The sequence below is a fragment of the Gigantopelta aegis genome, chromosome 7 (genome assembly GCF_016097555.1).
Source record: "Gigantopelta aegis isolate Gae_Host chromosome 7, Gae_host_genome, whole genome shotgun sequence".
Lineage (NCBI taxonomy): Eukaryota > Metazoa > Mollusca > Gastropoda > Neomphalida > Peltospiridae > Gigantopelta > Gigantopelta aegis.
The window spans coordinates 23,681,426-23,688,066 of NC_054705.1; positions in this window are offsets into that span (position 1 = coordinate 23,681,426).

Genomic DNA, 6,641 nt, shown 5'->3' on the forward strand with positions numbered 1-6,641 from the left:
TTGATTTAGCGGTCAGCAGATTGCTACATGGTGTTTAAAAAAGATTGCTTGCAAGATAAGGTGGGACAAAATTCTTTTTTGTTTTTTTTAAATAGGTTTGATTATTTCTAATTGTATTGATCTACATCTTAGTTTACGTTTTCAAATTTTAGCGCCCTTATTTGCTTGCATGAAAAAACGATTGACGTGTGACCTTACATTTTTGCTGACGTCACTCACTAATGCGTAAAAATAAACATGCAGACGACACTTCGATAGATATTTTGGGCATGATCGCCATAAATTACGAAAACTACAAATGTTTTAATTGTCATACGGGTCATGTGTTTTTGACCTATTTTGGTTCCTGTGTAGAAAAACTAATTTTTAAGGTAAAATGTAACAAATAATTGGATATACATAACATTTCTTAGCTATTTGACTGTCTACACATCTTACTGTGAGACTTAGAACGTAAACAAACGGTAGGTGGTGTATTACTTTAAAAAGAGGTGAAATCCTAAATGACACGACTTAATAGAGACAACGACTCAACAGGGGTGAGAGTATAACACGTTTTCTGTCTATAATGTTTGAATGACGTCAGTCTTTGAATGACGTTGCATACAAGAACAACTGCTTCCGTTTTTAGAAGGCAGGAAACTTTCAATGTAAAATTGTTATTTATTTCACCGTGTTTGAAGAAAGAACGATTTTCAAAAAGTACCATTTGTTAAAACGTTATATTTGTCCACCACTGCAAACACATAGATCTTCAAACTAAATCCCCTGCGCGTGCTGTAACCTCACCGTGGTGCAGGGGTGTAACATTCTCTTTGAGAATGGCCAATACAGCACAAATTGAAGTTTAGAGTAAAATTCGGTGTCCGTAAAATTCTGTGATATTTGTATTTGTATTTTTGCACAGTTCTTTACACTGTTTTTGTTTAAACCTTCAATTTTTATATTGATGTTGATCATCACTTTATTTATTTGCATTACCATAGTTTGACACCCAATAGCCGATGTATTTTTCGTGCTGGGGTGTCGTTAAACATTCATTCATTCATTCATTCATTCAAACTAAATCAGTATAAGAAAATTAACTTACTATTTTCAAGTCTTGATCCAGTCGATTTCTAACAGTGACAAAATCTCTCAAAATTATCCAAATGAATCTTCTTTCTTCTAACAATGACGAAATATCTCAAACGAATCTCCTAACAATGACGTAGTAGATGTGATCGTTTTCGGCGAGCGAATGACAATGAAACCGTATCTAGCCTTTTTATACTCTTTCGTGTTAGTCTAAGTAGGTCAGGGGCCGGTCTAAGTAGGTCAGGGCCGGGTCAGTAGGACGTTGCACGCGGCACAGTAGGCCAGTCTAAGTAGGTCAAGGTTAGTCTAAGTAGGTCGGGGCCGGGTCAGTAGGACGTTGCACACGGTACAGTAGTCCGTGACGTCATCAAGGTCAAGGCCAGTCTAAGTAGGTCAGGGCCAGTAGGACGAGGTCACGTGACGTCATCAAGGTCAAGGTCACGGAAAGTAGGTCATGACTCCCGGCAGGCCCTAATACTACTGTTGACTGAATAAATGTTTAACGACACCCCAGCACGAAAAACACATCGGCCACTGGGTGTCAAACCATGGCAATGCAAATAAATAAAGTGATGATCAACATCAATACAAAAATTCAAGGTTTAAACAAAAACGGTGTAAAGAACTGTGCAAAAATACAAATACAAATATCACAGAATTTTACGGACACCGAATCTTACTCTAAACTTCAATTTGTGCTGTATTGGCCATTCTCAAAGAGAATGTTACACCCCTGCACCACGGTGAGGTTACAGCACGCGCAGGGGGAAAATGGGTTGAGTGCATCGTTAAATAAAACATTTCTTTCTTTTTTTGTCAGATTTGATATTAAACTATTTTGTTACCGCAATATTAAATTATCTTCTAGTATTTTACGTTTATATTCTAATTAATATTTTGTGTGGCGATGAATCAGGGCTCCCCAACCTTGACACTGTAAAAAATAGCTGGGGAACACTAAAACAAATAAAACTTACGAAACGGCGGTGAGGGGCGACTACCCTCTAGTACTGGAGAAAATCCTCAAATTCGGGATATAATGATAGAGAGATTCGGGCAAAATGTGCTAACCTGAGACCTTTTTAACATGTATATCCATCTTTCTACCAGCAAATTAGTTGTAATCCATGTAAAAATGCGTAGTGATTACTTTGCAACCTTATATAGCTGTTTGGCAGTCATGTAATATGAATAAATGCTGTTATTCAAATTCGGGCATTTTTGTTTAATTCGGGCAAAAACAAGCCTGTCCCCTTACAAAAATGGGTTCCCGTCCGTACGGCCATGGGGACACCAAGATAACTTTTCGTCCAATTTTGAAATTGGTGGTAACCGATCAACTTCCAATACTTCCCGTTTTCGTGCAGTTCACATATAAAAAAAATGCTTACTTTACTAATTTTGTAAATACCCCCCCCCCCCCCCCCCCCCCCACACACACACACCCTGCATCCGCTATTGGTTACGAACAGGCTTTATTATCTCAAACTAGTTCTGAGTGGCAACCTTCCTACGGGCGGTGCAGGAAGGATGATGTGGTCTTGTGTCGAGCTTGAATCGGTCATACACATTCAACATTCATTTGTTTTAAAGGATCCTGCTCCTCAGTGAACATTGCCACTGTACACTGACAGTGCGCCACATTTTGCCATTGTACACTGACAGTACGCCACATTTTGCCATTGTACAATGACTGCGCCACATTTTGCCATTGTACACTGACAGTACGCCACATTTTGCCATTGCACAATGACAGTGCGCCACATTTTGGTAGAGTATAACCATCTGAAGCCGACGGGAAAAGATGTATTTGGTAACAGAAATATATTAGAATATTTTAAATTCCAACCAGAAATAATTTTAGTTTTTAAAACATTTCGATTTTTAAAGGGACATTCCCGAGTTTGCTGCAGTTTTTAAGATATTATCCACTAACAGAGACTTTTTAATTATTTTAATTACATATCAAATATATTTTTCTGCATAATATAGTAGTGGCTGTATATTAAACGTGTTTCTGCTCGTTCTAATATTTGTACTACGTTAAATTTCATTTTATTTCCTAAAATAATTGTTTTCGTACGTACGAAATTATTTGAAAACAAAATCCAGTTTGGGCTTCTTACACATATTATGACGACCAGAAACACATTGAATATACAGACACTAGGTGTTCTAAATAGAAAATATATTTAATATTTAAGTTTAATTGTAGACATATTTTATTAGTCGGAAACATCTTACATTGCAGCAAACTCAGGAATGTCCCTTTAAACAAAGTTTTAAAATATACTTACCTTAATGTAATAACAAAACTAAACATATCTATTCTTTATTAAACACATCTAAACAAAAAAGTGAAAATACCCAGGATGATTACAGAATTAATACAATTTTTTTTTTTTTTTTGACATACAAAAATGTTGTCTCTACTTGATATAATAATTATTAAGATTTTATTAAAAGTTTTCAATTGCCACTGTTGTAGAGCATTCATTTTTTAATGATCCTATGTTAACTAAGTATTTGTGTGTTAAATAAACCAGCAGTCAAAGAGCCGTACCCTGATCAAATTCCGGGGGGAGGGGGGAGGGGGCACTACTTTTTATAAACAAATGAAACACTATACAAATTAAACCCTGAGTTGTGTATGCTATTTTCTGGAGTAAAAAAAACCAAAAGGAAAAAAGTGGCCTCCCCCCCCCCCCCCCCCCCCCGGAGGGTACGGCCCTGCAGTCTTGTATGGCAGGAAAAGCATTATGTAGTTCCAATTCTCGCAGCATATAAAACACTAAGTTTGATTAATCTACAAACTTGTAACATATCTAGATATAGCTACAACAGAGTGCAGGGCTTCTAGATTATGGTAGCCCCACTCCCATGGCTAGTGATATTCAGTGTTGGGCTATACTAGTAAATAACTTACTATCACCATGCCTGGCGGCTAGTGAAAAAAAGGTTGTCAAATGCTGCATTTGAGTCTATTTAATAAAATTGTATTTATTAAAGTAGGTCTAGTGAATTATTAATCATGGCTAGTACATTTTTCAAATCACTGACCCGATGGCTTGTGGATTTATATACAAATTCTAGAAGCTCTGGAATGAAACAAGAGTCTGTGACGTTGAAACGCGGAAATACTCTTAAAAAGTAGAGCTCGTCATCTACATTTAACCGTTATTTCTCGGAAGTCTAAAATATGAGTGGGGTGGGACGTAGCCCAGTGGTAAAACGCCCGCACGATGCGCGGTAGGTCTGGGATCGATCCCCGTCGGTGGACCCATTGGGCTATTTCTCGTTCCAGCCAGTGCTCCACAACTGGTGTTACAAAGGCCGTGGTATGTACTATCCTGTCTGTGGGATGGTGCATATAAAAGATCCCTTGCTGCTAATCGAAAAAGAGTAGCCCATGAAGTGGCGACAGCGAATTTCTTCTCTCAATATCTGTGTGGTCCTTAACCGTATGTCCGATGCCATATAACCGTAAATAAAATGTGTTGAGTGCGTCGTTAAACAAAATATTTCCTTATTTCCTTCTGTCGGCATGGCCTATAGCTGCTGGTCGTGACTACCCCTGTGCCGCCTCTGGTGCTATCTTTTTCCTGGACCGTCTCCTCTTCATTTTGTTTTTCCTAGCCGGCCGGGCTATGCCGTAGCAGACAAGACGAACCACAGCCGTATGGCCTCAGATTACAGTTATCTTCCCATTTGGTTGTCCAAAATCCGGAAGTTTCACCGCGCAAGTAGTCTGCTGTTTGACTGTGACTATTTCATGGCAGACAGCTATGAATTGGCAACCGTTTGACTGAAGTGACAGGGGATAGCATGTAGTTTGTAAACATGTGTAACTTGTTGACATTGAAGACTTGTTTGTGGTAATTCCGGCCCATGCAAAAGTAGTGCTTTTTGTGTAAAATGGGTGTACTCCGACCTGGTTTAGAGGGTGTGTCTGTTTAAACCAATATGCTGGGAGAAAGAGCTGGACAACAGGGGTTGTCCTTTTCAGGGTATGTGTCCCCCATGCAGGCAAAGGTACATACAAAACTTCACGGGCCTGCTGATATTAATAAAAATGTTATAGCCACTAAGGCTATATAGAAACATATAGCGAAATTAATTGTGGTCTGAGGCCGTATCTCCGTCACAGTTTACTCCGAATGTGAGCGACAAAACCGTCATTCGCGATCAAGGCCCATCTCCGCACAATGCAGATAAAAGTCGAAGGGACATTTCAGTGGCGGATCCAGAAAATCCACTGACATGAGGTGAAATGCCAATGGAACTTTTGGGGAGGTTTGGAGGGGATCGTAAACAAGTGAAAATTAATATATAATAAAATTATAACTGTCGCAAAATTGGGGGGGGGGGGCGGGCCCCTGCCCCCCCTCATACACTAGATCCGCCTCTGCATTTGGCAAACTAGTGGTTGAGTCCATAAATCTGTCTATCGTCTAGTCTACACATTTACTAGACAATGCATTCCTCTCACACCGCCACAAAGAGGACTGCCACTCCCAGACAAATTTATTAATGTATCAAAACTTGCACAGAGCTCAGTGAACTAGGCTAAATGTAGAGCTCTGTCATGAGTCTTACGGATACGGATAACCTATTAACGTACCCCTATCCTGAAAATGTTCAGGCATGTGCTTCCTGGGCTCCCAGTGGCGGATCCAGAAAATCCATTTAGTGGAGGCCCCAATAACATGTGGTCAAAGGCCACAAACGTTCCCGAAGGTATTCCTCGAATTCTCCAACGTACATTTGTTTCAAAAGGAGCAAAATTTAGGGGGGGGGGGGTGCCTCTGGGGCCTCTTAGATCCACCTCTGATATCGCCAGAGCGACCGCTGAGAGTGCTGGGCCCGTGATCCGATCTGGGTGTTCTCACTGTACGATTCCATCGCATGCGACAAGTCGGTACGCCCCTCTAAAATGAGATAAAAAACCAAACGTACAACATGATTTAAGTGTTTATTTTATTTTACTGTTATACTCGTAAATGTGTAATGTTACAAAAATTATATAAAAATCCAGTTATAATTGATCAGGAATTTGGGCTAGTGCTTTATCTTGGTGGGCTAGTGTTTTTCACAAACCCACTAGCCCTGTGGCTAGTGACTTTTCAAAATATTTGTCATACTCTGAATAAAACAAGACATTCTGTTGTTTTTGTTTTGTTTTCAGATTGTTTTGTTCAAGCTGGATCTCGTTACACTCAATGTACGCAATATTTTTCACTTGTAAAGTTAAAACCGGCCTCGGTGGCGTTGTGGTAGGCCATAGGTTTACAGGCTGGTAGGTACTGGGTTCGGATCCCAGTCGAGGCATGGGATTTTTAATCCAGATACCGACTCCAAACCCTGAGTGAGTGCTCCGCAAGGCTCAATGGGTAGGTGTAAACCACTTGCACCGACCAGTGATCCATAACTGGTTCAACAAAGGCCATGGTTTGTGCTATCCTGCCTGTGGGAATCGCAAATAAAAGATCCCTTGCTGCTAATCGGAAGAGTAGCCCATGTAGTGGCGACAGCGGGTTTCCTCTCAAAATATGTGTGGTCCTTAA